Here is a 23,261-nt window from a genome sequence, read left to right on the forward strand (position 1 = left end):
ATTTGATCTTTTCAATCAATTTCAATGACTCCAAACTTATTTTTGTGCTAGAAATGATGCAAAGGTACTCTTTCCACCCCGTGAGGGTTCTAGCATTGATTGGCACCACTTTTTTCACTTCAGGGTTTCTTCCAAGTCAAGGTTTCATGATTTTCATGCCTCCGCAAGTGTACCAAATCAAATCTATTATTGGAATTGTCTTGATTATTCTCTGAGCACTTAATGACAATGGTTATAGAGTAACTTCAATTAGAGATATCTTAGCTATGGTTGAACTAAAAAAGGAAGGTTGTAATTCTTTCTTAAGGTTGACTATTCTCTATTTCTTTGATATTTCTCTGCAAGTTCACTGTAAATTCCCTTTGCCTCTACACCTAATGTGATGCAAGAGCATCTAGTGGTGTAAGGACAATCCTATATCACCCAAAAATATGCTTAGAGATACTTTTTGTTTAATGTGTTTTTATTTTTGGATACCCATTTGTGTCAAATAAAGGTTCCAACTCTCATAGTTCCATTATTAGTTTCCTGGTTAAAGTTTTTAAAGCACCTTGGGATATGTGTAAATAAAAAAAATGGGTTATTTTGTAATAGAGCCAAAATTGTGATGAATTAGAGGGTATAATTTCGAGGGATTATTATGCTTTTAATTTAAAGCACTCCAAAAAAAAGAATCAGGTCAAAAGACTTTACAGTTAGAAAGTTATTGCAATTTTAAGTTTCATGGAGACCTCCTAAGAGCACTTCAAAGTCAATTTTGAGGCACTAAATGGCCTTGTATAGGCTCAAAAAATGGAGGAGGAGCTAAGCTTATCCATAGGGTTGTAGAGCATTTCAAGAGCTTTCCAGAAATGTAAACAGTTCGTCAATCAGAGTCCCGGTTCAAAAGTTATGCTTCTCGAAAGTTGGACTACAATTTTTGGATTCTTCTAATCTTACATAGACTTCTAACTTGAATTTTGGAACCTTCTATTTTGGTGGTGGATGCCAACTAACATATTCTAGAATGTATTCCTAACCCTAAACCATTTGGGGCTTATTTAAGAACACTTTTGGCATTGTAAAGGAAATTCTTAGTGGAGTTAGAGAGAAGGTACTATGTGGGGGATTTTTTTCTCCACAATCATACTATTGTAAGCCCATAGGGAATTTTTAATTGATAATAATATTTCCCTTTTCTTGTGTGTTCATTTTGGTCTTTGGTTGTGTCTTCATCAAGTGGAATTAGAGCAGGTTTTTGTGAGTGTGTAGACATAGCACCGACTTTGAGGCAGTTTGCACTAGGACTGTGTGGTTGTGGGTTTGAGATAGGAAGATGCCTCCATAAAGGGAATGTGGTGGAAGGGAAAAAGTTGTTACTCTTGAGGTTAGAGCCCTCCAGAGGCAAGTTCAAGCATTGCAGGAGGAGATTCGTAGAGGACTGAATGTTGCCGTAGGTAACAAAAGTAAGGAAGAAAATGAAGAAGAAGAAAATATTGGACAGGAAGGGTAAGACAAAGAGGAAGTCCTAAATCAAGCAGAGGAGAGGTTTTTTAGGGCCATTTCTAAGCTTGGAAAAAGACCTAAAATTGATGTGGGTATGTTTTTGGGAACCCTAAACCTAGATGAGTTGATCGATTGGATCAATGAACTAGAGGAGTATTTTGAGTATGACGATATCAGGGACCCAGAGAGGGTTAAGTTTGTGAAGGCCAAAATGAAAGGCCATGCCAAAATCTAGTGGCAAGAGATTCAACTAGAAAGGAATAGAAGAGGAAAGGAGAAAATAACAAGGTGGGATCGCATGATGGACAAACTAAAGAAGTAGTTCATTCCTGTTGATTACAGGCTTGATTTGTTCAAGAAAATGCAAGGGTTAAAGAAAATAGGAAAATCTATCTAGGAATATATAGAGGAATTTTATCGACTTCTTATTAGGGTAGGGCATGCAGAAGCTAATAAGGAGAAGGTTACCCATTACCTCAGTGGGTTATGACCTAGCATTCAAGAGGAGTTAAGTCTGGTTAGAATGACTAGCATTGAAGAAGCATACTAGTTTGCCTTGTGAGTTGAAGAGAAGCTAAACAAAAGATTTGACGGAAGGAAAATAGGGCGTAGTCAAGGAGGAAGAGGCAGTGGTAGACCACTTGGAGGTTGAAATGAGACCTAGAAGAAAAATGAAGATTTGGGTACTAGGAGGAACCAAAGGAATGAGGGTTTTGACTGCTCCCATGATCAAAACTTCGGAGATCAGAGAGGAAGAGGTAGAGGATGTGGACAAGGTTTAGGAAGAGGAGGCTTCTATGGTACCTATTTTCGTTGCAATTAAGAAGGTCATCATGCATTTGAATGCCCTCAATGATAAGGAAGGATAGATAGGAGAGCTAATGGTCAAGCAAGGGTTGCTCATGTGGATGAGGATGGACAGTCATCACATTCTAAGGATTTAGAAAGAGGATAGGTTCTCATAAATTAAAGGGTCTTACTAAGTGGTGAGACTAAACCTAGACAAAGGAGGAGTTTTTTTTGTACCAGGTGCAAGTGCGAGGATGAGTATTGTGATGTGATTGTTGATGGTGGAAGCACTAAAAACTTGGTGTCTGAGGATATGGTCTCTAAGCTAAAGCTTAAGAGGGAGAAACACCCCCAACCCTATCAAATTTCTTTGGTGAAGGATAATCATAAGGTCCTGGTCAGTGAACAGTGTTTGGTGAAGTTCAAGATTGGGAGTTACCATGATAAAGTTCTCTGTGACATTATCCCAATGGATGTTTGCCATTCATTGTTGGGAAGATTGTGGCAATTTGATAGACATGTTGTACATGATGGTCATGTAAATACATACTCTCTAACAAAGGATGGAGTTCACCACAAACTAAAACCCTTGACAAAAGAAGGTTAAAAGGTAATATGTAGTGCTAGGATATGCCTTATTGATGGAAGATTTTTTTTGGATGGTATGAAACATCAACGTTTGTGTTATGCTTTGATTCCTAGAAGAGAAAAGGAAGGTAGTAGTGAACTTCCACCTAAAGTTTCAGGCCTATTAAGTGAGTATGGAGATGTCATCTTTGATAATGTTCTAGAAGGGTTGCCACCAATAAGGTAGATTAGTCATTAGATAGATTTAATCCCTGGAGCTAGTTTTCCTAACAAGGTTGCTCCTAGGATGAATCCTACTAAAACTAAGGAGCTAAACAGACAAGCTCAGGAGCTATTGAGGAAAGGTTTGATTCGAGAGAGCCTGAGTCCATGTGCAGTACCTGCAGTACTAGTAGCAAAGAAGGATGGGGAGTGGAGAATGTGTATAGACTCTCGAGCTATAAACAAAATAACCATCAAGTATCAGTTTCCTTTACCAAGAATGGATGATCTTATTGATTGCTTAAGTAAAGCTCAGTACTTCACAAAGATAGATCTCAAGAGCTACTATCACCAGATACAAATACAAGAGGGAGATGAGTGGAAGACTATGTTCAAAACCAAGAAGGGTCTATATGAGTGATTAGTCATGCCCTTTGGACTGACCAACATGCCAAGCACCTTCATGTGGCTTATGAATGAGGTACTAAAGGAATTTTTGAGAAAAATTTTTATTGTCTATTTGGATGATATTTTAATTTTCAGTAAGACTTTGGATGAACATTTATTGCACATTCATAGTGTCCTTGAAAGTTTGAGGGAAGAGAAAATGTTGATTAATTTGAAGAAATGTAGCTTTGTAAAAAAAGAGTTAGTCTACTTGGGGTTTGTTCTATCATCTTAAGGTTTCAAAATGGATCCAGTGAAGGTAAAGGCCATCTTGGAATGGCCTACTCCAAGGTCTGCTGCTGAGGTGACATCATTTCATGGTCTAGTTAGTTTTTACAGGAAGTTCATTAAGAATTTTAGTGGCATATGTGCATCCCTAATTGAAACAATATGAGGGGATAGGAAAGAGTTCAAGTGGACTACAACAGCTACAAGGAGTTTTGAATTGTTGAAGAAGAAGGTGATAGAACAACCTATGTTGGCACTTCCTAATTTTAGTAAAGTGTTCCAAGTAGATTGTGATGCTAGTGGCAATGTTATTGGGGTTGTATTGAGCCAAGAAGATAAGCCTATTGCATATTTTAGTGAAAAATTGAATGATGAAAAGAAGAAGTATCCTGTTTATGATCAGGAGTTCTATGAAATTGTTTAGGCCTTAAAGAAATTGAGGCATTATTTATTGCCAAAAGAATTTGTCTTGTATATTGATCACCAGGCATTGTAGTACCTAAATAGCCAAGGTAAATTGAACCAGAGACATATGAAGTGGGTAGAGTTCATCTAGAGCTATACATTTGTGTTGAAACATAGAAATGGAAGGTCTAATAAGGTTTTAGATGCATTGAGTAGGAGACAGTTGTTGCTTACAGTAATGTAGGTTGAAGTGGTTGGGTTTGATGAACTCAAGAATATGTACCCAAAGGATCCTAATTTTGCTAAAGCATGGAAGGCTTGTAAAGAACCTATTATTGTAGACAAAACCAGGTGGCTATATTATTTGATTCAGGATGGTATGCTATTCAAGGGCAGTCAATTATGCATTCCAAGGAGTTCCATGAGGGAAAACTTGATCAAAGAAAAACATAGTGGGGGAATGGCAGGACACTTTGGTTGATATAAGACCATTTCCATTCTTAGAGAACATTATTTTTGGCCTCAAATGTAACAAGATGTGAAGAAATTTGTGTAAAGTTGTCAAGTATGTCAAGCAACCAAAGGATTTAGTTACAATACTAGACTTTATTAGCCATTTCCTGTTCCATCAAAGCCTTGGGAGGATATAAGTATGTATTTTGTTCTTGGATTTTTGAGGACACAAAGGGGTAATGACTCAATATTTTTGGTGGTTGATAGGTTCTCCAAGATGGAACATTTCATCCCATGCCACAAGACTCATGATGCTATACATATTGCAGATTTTTTTCCCAAAGAGGTGGTGAGACTACATGGTCTCCCAAAGAGTATTGTTTCTAATAGAGATACTAAATTTGTGGGGTATTTTTGGAGGACTTTATGGAAGAAGTTGATGATAGAATTGAGGTTCAGTTCTACACATCATTTGTAGTTTGACGGACAGACCAAAGTGGTAAATAGAAGTCTAGGCAATTTGCTAAGGTGTTTAGTGGGAGATAAGTTCAAGGGATGGGATTTGATTCTGCCACAAGCAAAATTTGCTTACAATAATTTTGTAAATAGGAGTATTGGTAGATCACCATTACAAATTGTGTATTGAAGTAGCCCAAGGACTACACCAGAAATAAGGAAAATGGAGCAAGAAGAGAGGACAAGTGCCATGGTAGAAGAATTTTTTGAACATATCAAGAGCCTACATGAGGAGGTCCATGCACACATCACCAAGATAAATCAACCGTATAAAGCTGGGGTGGATCAAAGGAGGAGACATAAGGAGTTCCAAGTAGGGGATTTGGCTATGGTACACTTACAAATGGAATGGTTTCTAGTGGGTACTTACAACAAGCTGAAGATGAAGAAATTTGGCCTATGTAAATTTTTGAAGAAACATGACTCGAGAAATGCATATGAGGTAGAGTTGCCAGATGGGATTCAAATTTCTCCTATCTTCAACATTGCAAAATTAATAGAATATCATGATGATGGTGCAGATGAGGGATTGATTCTAGAGCCATGTCTAATTCCTACTTCTAAGAAGGAGGAGATAGAAGAGATTCTGGATAGTCGTGTGGGTAGGAGTACCAAAAATAGGCAGTATGAAGAGTACTTGGTGAAGTAGAGGACTCAACTTGGATATCAGCATCGGAGGTTGCCCATTTGGGTTTTCCTCTACCATAAAGTGACAGGGTCACTTTTCAATCTACCTTGGGTGTCTGATGTAGGAGTATCTAGTGGTGTAAGTGCAATCCTGTATCACCCAAAAATATACTTAGAGATAGTTTCTGTTTAATGTGTTTTTATTTTTGGATACCCATTTAGGTCAAATAAAGGTTCCAACTCTCATAGTTCCACTATTAGTTCCTTGGTTAGAGTTTTTTAAGCACCTTGGGATACGTGTAACTATAGAAAATGGGTTATTTTGTAATATGGCCAAAATTGTGATGAGTTAGAGCATGTAATTTGGAGAGATGATTATGCTTGTAATTTAAAGCACTCCAAAAATAAGAATTAGGCCAAAAGACTTTACAATTAGAAAGTTATTGCAGTTTTAAGTTTCCTAGAGACCTCCTAAGAGCACTTCAAAGTCAATTTTGAGGCACTAAATGGCCTCGTATAGGCCCAAAATGGGAGAGGATCTAAGCTCGTCCATGGGGCTATAGAGCACTTTGAGAGCTTTCTGAAAATGTAAATAGTTTGTCAATCGTAGTTCTGATTCAAAAGTTATGCCTCCCGGAAGTTGGACTACCATTTTTGGATTCTTCTAATCTTACACCTACTTCTAACGTGACTTCTAGAACCTTCTATTTTGGTGGTTGATGCCAACTATCATATTCTAGAATGTATTCCTAACCCTAAACCATTTGGGGCTTATTTAAGAATACTTTTGGCATTGTAAAGGTAGTTCTTAGTGGAGTTAGAGAGAAGGTACTATGTGGATGATTTATTTCTCTAGAATCATACTATTGTAAGCCCATAGGGCATTTTTCATTGATAATAATATTTCCCTTTTCTTGTGTGTTCATTTCAGTCTTTGGTTTTGTCTTCATCATAATGACAAGACCACAGTCTAGTAATTGTCTCCCTATTTTTTTGTGCATTGATATCGTCAGACATGGTCTTTCTTGAATGGAATGACTTGTTGGTGGAAGAAGGATGATTTGTTTGCAACCTGCAAATGGAGTAGTAAGAAGAAGACACATATAGAAATGAATTCTAAAGTGAGACAGATAGAAAGAGGTATAGATAGAGAGATAGATTGATAAAGAGATAAAGAAATATAAAAAATGGAAAGAAACAAATACTTAGTTGACCTTCCATAACTCAGAAGACCAAATCTTTTCTGATTAGTTTAACATAGATTGATGAATAGAAAATTCACAATAAAATCTAATTTTTTTCCACACTTGTTCAAACCATATAATGAATGAAAAAAAATGAATTGTATATGAGTCACTTCAAATCCTTAGCTTTTAATATGCTTCATAGATGAGATTGATCATGACTCTATTAAGGATACAAATAGAGTGTAGTTGTTTTGTATGCTCATGGTTTTTAAGTCATTTTGAAGGTCATTATGTTGGAATAGTCAGAACCAAAGGAGTGTATGGAACAGTCAGAGCTTTAAGTAATATATGAGATCTAAAATCACTTGTAACATCAAACAACCACTTTGATATGGCTTAGAGAACCTAAAAATCCAAACATTATAGGGAAGCATCCAGCACAACCAAAGTATTTTTCACATACTTTGCATGGATGATTACAAACATACAAAGTCTTAAATTTTTTCAATTACAATCTTCCATAGAAAGAAAAGAAGTTACCAATTGCCCAGCCTACATAATTTTGTTGAAGGAGATCTATGTTGTGGAACACTTCCAAGAAATTCAAGTTACACTTCACAACAAACAAAGAAACACAAAGTTAGATGGTACTTTCTACTTCTATAAATTCCATTTAATCCTAATATTAACATAAAATAGAACAAGTTTAAATGACCATAAAAAACTTGGCTTTAGAAACTTTCATTAATTCTTGGAAATTTTTGAAACATTTAAATTGAAACCCAAAGTAACATGAATATTTGGACTTAGTTATCAAACCTTATTTTAGTATCATACTGAGGACTCCAAGAGCCTTACAACAACTAAGGAGGGTGGAAGTAATCCACCATTGGTAAGAAATAAAGATTGCATGTGCATATAGCCTCAATCAGAGAGGATGATCTTAACAAGAATATCACATAAGAAATAAGATTAAATATCAGAAATAGCGATAAAAACTTCAAACTAGCCATTATATCAAGCCATCATTTGGATAAAAAAGTGGATCATCACATACACAAAATTGATGAACATCAGAAATAGTGATGAGCATATTATTTTTAGAATGATTTAAAGTTCTATATTTGATTGATACAATATAGAAATAATATTCAACAACATAAAACCCTTTGCCAATCAGCAGTAAAAACTTCAAGAGATGATACCAAACCTGTTGTAGCCCTAGGCTTCTTCTAATTTTTGTGGAATTTTTTGTGTGTTCATATTCAATTAGGGTTCAAATACACTTTTCTATTTTAGTGTTAGTTATCACTCTAAGAATGATGCCATCAATACTTCTTGATGTTGCAGTTAATGTCATTAATCTCTCTTATCAGTGACTTGAATTTATAGATGCCTGTTATGTTGCTGAAGTTTACCTAAAAATGTTGTCCTTAAAATAACAATTTTCTTGACATCTTACCTCTATTTGATCAATAATTGATTGTCTCATACATCTTTATATGCACATTTTTAGAAAATTTATGTGATTTTTTTTGCATGTTGCTTCCAAATTTGATAGTCTAAACATACATGTTCAGACTATCAATGATTATACATTAAAAAAATGTATCAAAAAACCACCTTAAAAGTGCATATAAATAGAATAGTCAATTAAACCTACTTGATGTACCTAGGAAGAGCAAAGTCATCAATACTTAGGCTCAAATTTGAAAGATCGAAAGAAAATTTCATATTATGCAAAGTCTTGCCTCAAGAAAGTTTTTCATTATTTCCTTAGAATGCTTCAGCAAGGGAAATGGCTCAAACAATGAGTCTTTTATAAGATGTGTAGACTATCAACAATCAATAACTTATTATGAAATATATAATCTAAACTACCAACAATTATGCATAAATATGTATAATACATAAAACTAATAACCAATGTAACCTACAACATGTGCCTAAGAAAAGAAAGTTTCATCAATACATGAGAACGTTGTAATGTGCAATGCCTTCTATCAAGAAATTTTATGCCTATTGTCTAAATATGTTTTTGAAAATGTAGCAATTTACCAAACAATGGTTGGTTATAAGAATGTAGTTATCAATAATAAATAAGCATGAAGAAATTTGTGAATGCAATAAAAATTTGATTCAACATTAAAGATCATGATGATGCATAAAACAAACTACAGTCATCTCTCACAAAATTGTGTCACCATGTGCGTACAGTGTGCATGCTTGCACACTTAGACAAGGAAAATTGTTTGATGAGAGGTGACTGCAATTGTTTTATGCATCATAATATTCTTCAATATTTATTCATCACTCTTATTATACTAATTCATACCTGTATGTTGTCGATGGCTATATTAAACATCCACTGTTTGATGAAAGAAACCAAATATATCCATTGTGATGTTGGAAACTAACTAACTAAATGTGTGTGTGTGTGTGTGTTTGTGTGTGTGTGTGTGTGTGTGTGTGTGTGTGTGTGTGTGTGTGTGTGTGTGTGTGTGTGTGTGTGTGAGTGATAGCTGATCTTTGTTACTGCAAGGGAAACTCCTACTTTCCACAGCCTAGTTTCATGAGAGCATTAGGTTCTGGTCTGTACTTGTATATAAAGATATATAAATACATTAAGTGTATAAATTGTGAAAGGCCATTGCATTTTGTTTGTTGCATCACTATGATCTTTAGTAATTATTTAACATTCTTATTTCTCCCATTTGTTGCCTTTTCCTACCCATATATCTATGTTGATTACCTATAAACTACACACTAATTAATGAACTATTTCTCTTCTAAGCATGTGTGGACAAACTTTTTGTAAAAAATGAGAGAGAGACAACAATTTTTTTCTTGCATTATCATAACTTCAACATTTTTAGTGCAGCACCAATTTTCTTTGACTCTCTCGATTAGCCTATATACTATGCAACTTAACACCAATAAGCAAAATAAATTGCTTCTTGTTTACACCCCAACTATCATGCACTCTTAACTTTTTCAAACTGGGTAAGTGAAATAAATTATTTACTATTCACATCCTAGCTACTGTATATTCTCAACTTTCTCATATTGGGATCTCAATGATCAATACAAAAAAATATGTTATCATTTGTATTCTATTTCTAAAAATTTAGCAAAATAAGCTAATACATCACCTTGGAACATTACACTGCAGTACTAATTCTCTAAGATATATTTATTGGAGATCCTTCCCAAAGATGGTTTGTAGTCAAAGTTCATTAAATTTGATGCCTATATGAATTTGAAATTAGATACCAGCTTAATGCCTTCTAAGTTCTATAGTTAACATGTATCTAGATTCCAATGAGAAAATGGAGATTATGCCTTCCAATTGATCACTGACCATATTAATTTTGTATAGGTGATTTTGCCTTTTGAACTTGACAATAGCACTTATTACTTTAATCATAATACCTTGAGCCCTAAACCCTATCACAGCATCTTCTACTGCATCTTGAGGACCTAAGGATGGATACTTGGATAAATCATCTAAAGCTCCCACATTGGCCATGGTCAATTTGTTTGCACTATTGAATTTTGAAATCTTGGTCAAGAAACTAGAACAAGTGATGTTGCATCTAATTGACTTGGCATAGGCTTAAACTTTTTAAGCTCCCATTTTGTCCATGGCCAATTGCCATATTGGATTTTGAAATCTTAGTCAAGAGAACTAAACAAGTAGAGTTGCATTTGATTGATCTAGCATAGGCTTAAGTAAACAAAGAATAGATTTACAAGTAATGGTAACCACCATAATGTCATACACTTTAAAGAAATATTTATCATCATCCTAAGCAAGGTCACACAAAAGAAAATTCTTTAGATAATGCATCAAGTGTTGATATATTGAATAATTGTGATCTTATGCCCTTTAATCCTCATAGATGGTATTCTTCCCCTTGCCCTTGGGAACTCAACCCTTGCAACTTCAAGACTTTTTTCACACTAACCTCAATATTTATTAACCTACCCTATCACAAATCTCTCACCCAAGAACAATGTTGAATGTTCTTTATTATCAAAACAAGTAGTTAATTACTCCTCCAAATAGTCTTTGAACCAAACATGATTTGAATACACATATATTTGGACACCTTCTAGACTCCACATTCTTCTTTTCATACCCCTCACTATGCTTCCCTATTTTCTTATATGGACAAATCCACATCTACTCACTCTTGTCTCCATCCTCTTAGTAGTAAGATGATTTTCTTAGACCCTTCTTCCACCTTTTGCACATGTTTCTTTGTGCATGACATCCTGCATCCTTGTGGATAGATATTATATACCTTTCCCCATATTATTTCCCAAATTTTAGGTCTTATTGCATGTAAGATAATGTTAAAATACATTTTGTAATGTTCTTACTTAACCTATATTAAGGTTTTAACAATTCCTAGGAAAATGATTTGATCTCTGCAAATATCACAAGGTCTTAATCCCTGCAAATTCCAAAGCAATGGATATTGAATACTCCACCATCTATACTAATTGATCTTTAGCAACACAATACAAAACTATGAAAAAAGAATTAGACTATAAAAAATGTCAATATATAGGAATTATGCAGGAAATTCAATACTTTATTTGTTCAAAATAGGTTTACATTCATTCTCCTCATGTCATCGATCATTACAAATTTTATAAACTTATACTAACTCCTAAAATCAACAACCAACTATAACTACCCTTGAACTGACCACAAACTACTTATTTTTTTAGTCTATTACATTATGTTTATGATGTCAAGTTGATAACAAATTAAATTTCCCTTGCATATGAATACTGGCAAATTATATCCAAATGATTGTTTCACAATATAAGTAACACATTTTGCTGACTATTTATTAGTTTACCCCATCAAAAGATTAGTTTTCTGACATTTTGCTAACATATTTTGACACACACTCATTTTCTTGAGAAAAATATGAAATGCCTCACATACATAACACATGCTTGAAGAAACTTTGACAAAAGTCGGATAATCAAGTTTTTTTTTCACTGATATTGCATTTTCATGAAACCTCTTAACCTCATTTCAATGTCTAAAGAAAGCTTGTTCAACAATAGATTTAGAAAGTCTAAGTGCATGGGTAAAAGCTCAGTGACAAAACAAAAAAACAAACAAATTATCCAAATCTTGAGAGAGATTTTCTTCTTGCAATAGGGTCACTGATTTGATTGTTTGAGAGATGTCTGAAAAATTCAAGCTATTAGAATAATAGATAGATGATTCTTTTTAAAAAAATAACTAATACTCATTTAAAAACCTGCTACATTAATTGGGCCACCTCAAAGAAATAATGTAAAACATCATTTTCCCAATAAAGAAAAATATCAAAATTATAGCAATAAAGAAAGGTTCTAAACTAGAATGACATGAAGCCTTAAGACAAAATGAAATAAATTCATGAAAAGTAAAGTCAACCATCAAAACTAGAAAATACTAAAAAAAAATTACAAACAAAAAAAATCTACATCCAAAAGAAAATTACAAAGGAAATTAAAAGGAATGGATATTAATCCCATTCCAACTTTATTGAGCTCCTTAAGAGTATCCATAAGATATGTCCTCATGAGAGGATGTATAACTACATTAGAATAAGTCCATTCTTAAATATGTCAAAATTTTATATCATTTTATTGTTAAATCATACCAACTTTTGGACGAATATGTCAAAAATTTTCATCATTTTCTTCCTAAAACATACCAAATTTTACATTTTTTAGTTGACCTAGGTTTGTTTTACTTTGACATTAGAAGAGATCAAATAATCTCCTAATTATCTTATTCTTAGGGAATGAGCAAGGGTGAATTGGATGCAGTTAGGAGATAAAGGGGTCTAAGTTTTTCTTCTAAGCTCTTGAATCTAATGAATCAAGGGCTATGATTGATTTTGTTTAGGGAGAGGACACTAAGATAAAGATTTGAAGATAAATATCTAGATATGTTGATAGGGATGGCCAATCTAAAAAATATCATTCCAAGTAAGGTTAGAAAAGTAGATGTAGCTAACCTCACTAAGGAGATTACATGTCTTGAAATCAAGAATCTATTATGAAACTAGAGAATGATAAGGCACCTGGTCCAAATGGGATTCTAGCTAAATTTTATAAGCAGAATATTGACTAGATTGGAGCAAAGTTGTTGGTAGTATATGAGGAGGCCTTTGAGAAAGGGTCCCTAGGCTAGAAAATCAATGAATGTCTCATCAAGCTCATCCCTAAGGAGAAGGACAAGACCCTGATTAAAAAATAGAGGCTTATTACTCTTCTTAATGTATCCTATAAGATACTAGCTAAACTATTACTCATAAGGCTTGAAACTATCCTCCCTAATACCATCAACTTCACCCAAATAAGATTTGTTAAAGGAAGGTACTATCTAGAGAACCTTATCACTAGTTGAGAAGCAATCGGTTGGGCAAGAGAGTCTAATCAGCAAGGGATGTTACTCATTGATTATGAAAAGGCATATAACAGGGTCAAATGGAGCTTTCTGCTTATGATGCTAGAGGAAATGGGTTTCCCTACTATGTTCTCCAAGATGGTGTCCACTCTATTGAATGGTGTTATGGCCACAATTTAGATCAATGGTCTCAATCATGTAAATTTTAATTAACTGGACCCATTAGACAATGTTGTCCCTTTGCACCATTTCTAATTATTCTCATAGAGGACTCACTTTACTACTTGATAGGGGCAACACTCTTTGCCCTAAAGTGAGAGGTATAAGTTTTCCCAATGAATAAGAAGTCTCCAATGTGCAGTTTGCGGATGATACAACAATTTTGTTTGAGTTGACTGAGGGAAAATTGAGTTGTCCTATGACCAAACTCGACCTCTTTTGCAAAGCATCAGGTAGTAAGATATCCCTCAGCAAGTCAATATTTTTAGGAAGGGAAGATCACCCTCCTTCATGGTGTCTAAATTATGTTATCCCTTAAGGAGGGGGGCAACCAGTACATGGATAGCTAGTTTCTGGCTGTCAACATAAATGGGTAATCTTCTACTGACCATTTTTTTAGTTTCAAACTATCAAAATCTAAACAAATTATATGGCCCCCATAACCCTTGCTTTCTTGAATTCCCCAAATACAATCCTCGTCAACACAAGTTACTCTAAGAAACCATTTTTTGGGTGATACAACTACTTCATATTTAAATCTCACGTTCCCATCAAGCTCAAGAAGCTCATTAAAAATGAGAAAATCTGTACGTACTGGTGGCTCACCTTTATAAACCAATATAATTTTGCCCCTGTACATAAAAATTCCCAAGGTCTTGTATCATATACTTTGCCTCCCCACTAGAATTGAAATATTCTTTACAATGCCATCTCCATTCAAATCAAACACAAACATATAATCCACTAAAATTTTACCTGTTACAATGGTCCCTACACAATGTCGTGGTAAAGAAAACCTATTATCATATATGCCACTAAAATTTTACTTGTTACAATGGTCCCACATAATGCCATGGTAAGGAAAACCTATTATCATATATGCCACTAAAATTTTACTTGTTACAATGGTCCCTACACAATGTCGTGGTAAAGAAAACCTATTATCATATATGCCACTAAAATTTTACCTGTTACAATGGTCCCTACACAATACCAAGTTTGGCCCTACATAATGTCATTTTCAATGAAGTTGGTCATCCTTAGAAAAGGCTATATCAACATATGTTGATGCCAGTCCTCTCTTCTAGAACCCCTCTTGAAGATCACAATATGCCCTCATGCAAAATGCTACAATGCTATGGAACCCTCGACACCAACTTGCACTCAAATGAAATGTGATTTTTGCCCGCTTTTTTTTTTGTTTTATGTTGCCATGTGTGTCACAATTGCAACCAACATGAGCATGTTATTAAAAAATAAAAAATCTTTATAAATCAACCAACCAACCCATTTAAAAGACTTAGTCAAAAAATTTGTTCAAAATTTAGGGTTAAATGCACTATTGATTTACTAAGAAATATGAGAAGTGAACATTTATAATTCTATACATATCTAGCTGTGGATAGTAACATGAGTGCGTCTTTGTACAAGATTTTTAACCTATCTTTATTATGCTAGATATTGGGGGCCAACACACACTACAACATTTGGGGTCAAATTGTGACAACAATTTGTAACGGCGGTGTAATTTTTGGTTTTTTTTTTTTTTCAAATATCCCCGATGTCATCACAATTTTGATGTTGGCATCATAATTATGATGCATGCATGAGTATAAACAAAAAAGAAAAAAATCATGACATAAAGCATTCCCCATTTGTTTTTATTGTTGAGAGTTGCACATGAAAGAGGGTGGAGAGCTCTGAACAAGGGTGGAGAGATCTGAACATTGCCATGCCCTTGTAATCTTTGCATTTCATTGTTGTGCCCTTGTGATCTTTGCATTGAATTTTTGTGCCCCTTTATTTGTGATTTCATTGTCATGCCCTTGATCTACAATTTCACTGTTGTGTCGTGCCCTTGTGATCTCTATGCCATTTCTTTGCAATTCCATTGTCGTCTCTTGCCCTTGCTCTATGATTTTTTTGTTGTGTTGTGCCCTTGCTCTATGATTTTTTTGTCCTTCCCTTGCTCTAAGATTTTCTTCAAGGGCTATGTAAATTTTTTTTTCTTCTCCTTCTAAATAGGCATCTCTTTAAATTTCCTCCTAAACATATAAATCTTAGAGATCATTTTAAAGGTACTTAATACATCTTAGCACAATATAGAAATTAATCCAACTGCATACATGTTCTAGAATCTAAATAATTAAACAATAAAACTCACTCATCCCATGCTAAGTGACTTACCTTAAGATCATGTAGAAAAAAAATGTAGACTAGGAAAAATGGGCAGAGTTTGCAAGAAATTTTACAAAAACATATCATAGCAGATATTTTTAGAAAGAAACTAGCCATAACCCAGTTAAATGGGTCTAGTTGCTGATTAGTTGGGTTGATTACAAATTCTCATAGAAAAATCATTAGATTAGGTACAATAAAGCAAACAATTAGTTGTTCCCAGCTAGCAAGATCAAATATAATTTTCCAAGGTGATAAAATTGCACATGAAGATGCATCACTTACATGTTAGGTACGAAGATCATTCCCCAATTTATAATGAATGGTTGGATATAAAAGCTCCATACACTGGCCCAACAATGGAAACCAAGTATGTAACCATGCATGTATTAGTACTCTCCTTGTGAGGATCCCAAGTATCTATTGTTGTTGTTAATTTGGGCATCACGAAAATGTAGCATAGGTTTAGGGTCCCTTGGCTCTAGGAATTTTTAGCAACTATTCTCATTGCTAGAAGAATAACTTCAAAGAAGATTTGAGTATAAGGAGTTGAAGAAGCAAGTTTCGCTTCTGTGAAAATTCCACAATCATGAGGTTCATTCCCTTGTAGAAACCTCTGCCATAATGACATTACCTCTATACCATGCAAAGGATTTGAAGTGGTTCCTAGTCTTGAAACACTTTTATATACAATTGATACTTGGGATCATTGGAGGGATATTGTGCCAATGCTTGAAACACTCTTATAAGAAAATATAGATGCAATATATGACAAATTGCACAAGTTGTAGTCCTTCGATATTTGGACTATAAATTCTCAAAGACACTTGCAAGTGATTCCAGTGTCATAATACCTACCACAACACTTTTTTGGATTCTATCCAATAACTCCCATAATATCCTTTATGTTGTCTAGTTGTTGTTTGTGTCATGTAGTCTCTTTCTAAATTTGCTCCTTCTCCTTCTCTTTCTAAAGTCGCTCCTTCTCCTTCTCTATCATGCCTTAAATTTTGATTATCAAACTTCTAAATATCTACCTCTACCATATCTAAAATCAACTTCACATTGTGTTGTAACTCTGGCATAGGTGTTTGATCGTCAATAGCTTTCATTTTAGCATTCAATTTTCTAAGATTGGTCAACACCCTCAGTTGCAGACCTCTCATGTCAAGCACTTTCTATATTGTTTCAATGACATGTTCTTTCTTTTGAACTAATATTTCTTTAGGTGCATTTTCTTGTAAAATATTAATTTTGATGAACAATTGTAAACTCTTAGAAAGTGCATTGTTGTTTTCATGTATGTATTGTTAGCAAGAATGATGATGATACTACATTGGGGGAGTGTCCTAAATATTGGAGAGCATTAACATGTTGCATTCATGATTGTGTTTTTCATTGATGTCAACATAGTAGTAAGTCTGTAAAGACTAGCAGAGTAACACAGAGAGATTATAGTTGTACAGACAAGGTTTTTCTTTTTTGGTGATGTGTAGTCATGGAATGTCTAGTACAGTGTTTAGATGATGTGGTTCAATGTGTAGCACATAATTTGAAGATATATGGATGTTGTACCTAATTTATAGAGATTTGTTCAAAAATAGAGTGCTTGGAAAGCAATTTTTGATGTTTGTATTATATCTTTCATTTGAGATGTAATGAGAAGATGTGTGATCAACCAGTGATAGAGGAAAGTCAAATAATGATGTCTGGGAATGTGTAAGCCCTATTATCACATGTGTGAATTTTTGTATAGACTAAGAGTTGATAGTGCTATTGTAATTGTAATTAATTAATTATCTTATTATAAATAATTAGGAAAGCCTCAAGGCTAAATCAAGGAATTATGTTGAAGATATGGTATAAAGGAAAGATGTTTTCCTTGTTTTTAAAGTGTATCAAGTATTGTACGAGGTGTGAAGTGCAAAAAGGAGCACATTGTTTGATGAATGTGAGTAAGCAATCCAAGGTATTATTGGATGCATTTTTTGTGATCTAGTTACAAGATCAAAAGGAGCAGAGGTCTAGTTGATAGGACAAAGGAAGGAATTACTATTCACTTATATTATTATGCAAGGTATAATATAGAGATCATTTGGATAATGGGTTCATTGGTCTTGACCTTCAAGCTATTTGGGCAATGGGTCCAGCTTTCTTCCACAACTCCTAACAAGGTTGGCACAACTCCTAACATGGATTTAAAGTCTCCTGATAGAGATTGATATGTACTAAATATTGTTATAGACTCCTAATAGGGTCCATCCTCTAACAAGAAATATTTATATTAGTACATCATCTTGTGGATACTATCCCCACTAGGGTTTTCCCTATGATCATGTGTTTCCCTAGTTAACATATTTGGTATTATTGTGTATGAGTATCTTGTTGTGGTTTCTGGTTATATTACTCATATGAATAAGTTTGTTCAAAGTTGATAGTATGATATTAGTTGGATAATTGATTCACCCCCCTCTCCCCCCCCCCCCCATCTTAGTTATATTGGTGGACTATATATTCTAACAATTGGTATCAGGGCACCAAGTCCTTGAGGGATAAGCTTAATAGCTTTGGGAGATCAATGACAAATTTTTTCAAAAAGGATAGTCCTAGATTTGATGGGGAAAACTATGATAGTTGGAAGGAGAAGATGAAGATTCATCTATTGTGCATGGATCCAAGCTATTAGATCTTGACAAAGAGTTAGAAGATGAATATGAGAGAAGAGAAGATTGAAGAATGTAGTGAAGCAAAGAATATATGTTCATGTGTAACATGAGAGCTAGAGAAGCTCTACTATCAACTCTTCTAGAGAATGAATACAATCAAGTAAAGACACTTAAAACATCTTATAAAATTTGGAAAGCATTAGAATCTATTTTTGAAGGTGATACACATACAAAGAGAGTAAGATTGTAGAATTGAATATGTACATTTCAAAATGCTAAAATGATGGAAGATGAATCTATAAGAAACTATATTGGTAGGATATCAAATTTTTTTTTAGGAATTAAGTCACATGGTTCAACCAAGGAAGAAGATGAGGTTGAATGGAAGATCTTGAAAACTTTGACACCACCATTTGAGCAAGTTACTCAAATGATTTAATACTAATACCTTGCACTAAGGAGTTTACCATGGAAATATTGCTTGTAAGATTGGAAGTAGCACAAGTAGATCTAAGGAAATTAGGAGAATTGACAAGAGTTGAGATAGCTTTCAATGCCTTGAATATTTGGCCAAGCCTGTCTAGAAGCGCAAGTACATATGGAGATTTTGTTCGTAGCAATAGAATGAGATTTGATGAAGGCAAGAAGATTGAGGAAGTTATAACACTTCTTGTGAGAAGAGAAAAAGATGGTAAGAATATCTTTAAATGTTGGACATGTAATAAGTTTGGTCATTATGCATCTAAATTTCCTAAAAGAGAGAAAAAGTATAGAGGAAAGTTTAAGCCTTGGAGAGATAGAAATTGTTTGTATGATAATGAAGACGAGGAATCTGATAAAAGAGTTCAAAGTGAAAGTGATGATGATCTAGGATTTGTAGCTATTAAAGAAGATGATCTTGATAGAGAAATTAGAGAAGAAAAGGCTATAGTTTCCCAAGTTGAAAAGAAATCTAATTGGATAATAGACAGTGATTGTTCACATCACATGACTAGTGATATGAATAAGATTGTTAAATTAAGGAACTATGATGGAGGTATTGTTAGAGTGGGTAATAATATAGCTTGTTATATTATAGGGTTGGATCCATTACTTTATATGCAATAACTAACACTAACAATGTTTATTTTTTGATGAATTGAAGCATATTTTATTGAGTGTTGGATAGCTAGTGGACAAAGGGTATCAATTTTAATTCATAGAAAAGACTTTCACTATCAAAGATAAGGATGGTAAGATGATTAGAATTGGAAGTAGGTCTAGAGGTAATGTATTTCAATTTAATTTGACTAAAATGACTTGTTTGGTTGCTAAAGTGGATAATAGTTGGTTATGGCATAGGAGATTTTGTCATATAAACTTTGATAATATTGTTAAGGTTAGTAGCATGTTTGTAGTTAGAGATATGCCTAAGATAATTAAGCCTACTAATGTGGTTTTCAAAGAATGTATTTTGTCTAAGCATAAGAAGGTATCTTTTGCTAGCAAGAAGTTAACTACCAAAAATAAGCTGGAGATTGTTCACACATATTTGAGTGGTCCTTGTAGAATGGGAGGATTCTATGGTGAAAGGTATTTCATAATTTTCATTGATGATTTCACTAGAATAATGTGGGTGACATTTCTTAAAGAGAAGTTTGAAGATTTTGAGAAGTTTAAGATATTTAAGAATAGAGTTGAGAATGAAACTGGTGTTAAGATAAAATGTTTGGGATTACATAGAGGAGGAGAATTCAACTCTAAAGAATTTAACATATTGTGTAAAGATAATGGAATCAACAGGACCTAAGACATCTAAATAGAATGGGATTGTAGAAAGAATAAATAGATCAGTAGCAGAGGCAACAAAAGCTATGTTGTTTGAGAATGATGTATCCAAGACATTTTGGAGAGAAGCGGTCAATACAACAATGTACACTATGAATAGTGTATAGATTAGAAAAGGTGTGGACAAGACACCTTATGAACTATGGTTTGCTCATTCACCATCAGTTAAGTATTTCAAAATATTTGGAAGTAAGTGTTATATTAATAGAGATGATGATTTTAGAAAGTTTGATCCAAGAAGTGATGAAGGTATGTTTCTTCACTATTCATTGATAAACAAGGCATACATATGTTTTAATCATAGAACTAAGACAATAGTTGAGTGAGAAAATGTAAAGATTGATGAAAAGTTTGGAACTAAGGAAAAGATGTTAGATTAAAGTTTAGATAAAGAAGAAGATAATTTTGGAATTGTTAGAAAATATGTTGAACTTTTCTTTGAGACTAACAATGATCTACAGAATGATGTGTAATTATTGAGAAAAGAGGAGAGAAAAGATCTAAACCTAGAGATCATATAAGAGTTGAGATGTCAACTCTTAGCCCCAATAGGAATCTGACAAAGAATCACCCTCTAGAGAAAATAATTGGAAGCAAAGACAAAGGTGTGATGACAAGAAACAGAGTTAATGAAGAGATATGTTTGATTTCTCAAGTAGAACCTAAGAGTGCATATGAAGCATGTAAACATTATCATTGAATTCAAGTATTAAAGGAAGAATTAGATCAGATTGTGAAGAATTAAACATGGGAGTTAGTTCCTAGACCTAAAGATAAGAATGTGATAGGAACCAAATGGATATTCAAAAACAAGATGAATGAGAAAGGTGAAGTTGTGAGGAACAAGGCTAGACTTGTATGTAAGGGATATTCATAGAAAGAAGGCATAGACTATGAGGAGACATATGCACCTGTAGTCATAATGGAAGCAGTAAGAACATCAATTTCTTGGCTTATGTAGAGAATAAGAATTTCAACGTATATCAGATGGATGCTAAATCAGCCTTCCTAAAAGGAGAACTTGAAGAAGAAGTATATATTGAGTAGCCTAAAGGTTTCTCTCTAACAAAAGATAGACATTGTATGAAGACTGAAGAAATCTCTATATGTAGACTAAAGAAATCTTTATATGGTCTAAAGCAAGCACCTAGAACTCAGTATGCAAGGTTGGATAACTATTTGGCAAAACTTGGATTTGTAAAGGTATGAAAAATAGAAACCTATATTTGAAAGAAATTGAGAATAGTTTCTTGATAATAGTAATATTTTTTGATGACATCATATAAGTGATAATTTTGTTAAAGAAATGAAGAATGAGTTTGAAATGAGCATGATAGGAGAAATGAAGTTTTTCCTAGGATTGCAGATTGTGCAGAATAGTGATGTTATTTTCATTTCACAATCTAAGTACTTGAAAGATTTGTTGAAGAGATGTGAATTCAAAAAATCCAAGACTATTGGTGCACCCATGATAATTGGTCACAAGTTATCTAGCAAGGATGAGACACCTACAGTTGAGCAGAAGAAGTGCATATCCATGATTAGAGGTTTGTAATATCTGACTCACACCATACTAGATATAGAAAATCTAGTTGGGATTATAGATAGATTTCAAGGTGATCCTAAGGAGTATCATTATGCAGTAGTAAAAAGGATATTCAAATATTTGAAAGAAACATCTAACTATGGAATTTAGTATGATAGATCGAGTGATTTAACTCTATGTTCATATAATGATGTAGATTGGGCAGACAATATGGATGATAGAAAGAGCACCAGTAGTGGAGCATTATTTCTTGGAGGAAGATTTGTTTCTTATCTAAGCAAGAAACAAGATTGTATTTCTTAGAGCATAATTGACGTAGAGTATGTTGGAGTAGCTAATGAATGCAATCAAGTGATGTGGATAAAGCGAATATTGAAGGATATCAAAATTGAGTTTGTAGAACTTGTTATCATTTACTATGATAACTTAAGTATGGTGAGTATGTCTAACAATCTTGTATTTCATTCTAATACTAAGAATTATCTATTTAAGTATCATGTTTTGAGAGAGAAAGCAAAAAAAAAGGAGATCAAATTAGATTATGTGAGTGTTGAATACAATTAGTTATTTGTGTATTGTCCTTGATGGTACATAAAATGTAATATCTTTACCAGTCAGTGTATTTTGAGCTCACTTGGGACGTAAAGATAGTTTCTTGTATTTGTCAAACATTCTAGAGTTTTCCAAGTCTAGAAAGCTAGTGACTATCAAGTTCACACGGGTGTCAAAGAGAAGATCACAAGAGTTGAGTGTTAACCAAGTTCACTTGGGTAACAAAGGGAATTTTGGATGGAACCAGTGTTAACCAAGCTCATCAATTATTAAAATTTTTTTGTGAAGATGTAATATTAACTGAGTTCACTTAGTTAACACAGGAAAATCATTTCTAAGTTTGTGTCTACTGAGTAGGGTTAGCAAATGAAGAATTTTCTTATTTTGGCATAATGATTATAATATTGGAATACTTTATAATAACTGGGGGGGAATCAGTTATCCAAGGTCTAGATGTATAAATAAAAAATTTCATAGCTTAGTGAGCCCATAAAACATTTATCATCATGCAGGCATCCATAAGATTATGCAATCACTTAAAACTTGTAGGTTACTGTCAAATAAATTTGCAAAAATATAAACATGAAACACAAAAAATTCATCAACATACTTGCCACAATGATTTATGTGGAAACCCAAATTAGGAAAAGCCACCAATAACATGCTACCCCATTTTCACTCTTCTAAAGTGATGCCTTGTGAAAAGCTAACCCTATTAAAGGTTAAAATGTTAGAAACAATAGTCAACTAGGAAAATTGAGAGGGGGGGTGAATTAGTTATCCAACAATTAAAGCATTAATCTTCATTAAATAAATGTAACCATTCAACCAAAGTAAATAGTAACCATAATAAGATTCATGTAGACAGTTACACTAGATATGTTGACTAGGGAAACCCTTGATCAAAGGGAAAACCTTGG

Source organism: Cupressus sempervirens, chromosome 1, assembly GCF_028749045.1.
Source record: "Cupressus sempervirens isolate cs-2001-9-10 chromosome 1, ASM2874904v1, whole genome shotgun sequence".
In the NCBI taxonomy this organism is placed as follows: Eukaryota; Viridiplantae; Streptophyta; class Pinopsida; order Cupressales; family Cupressaceae; genus Cupressus; species Cupressus sempervirens.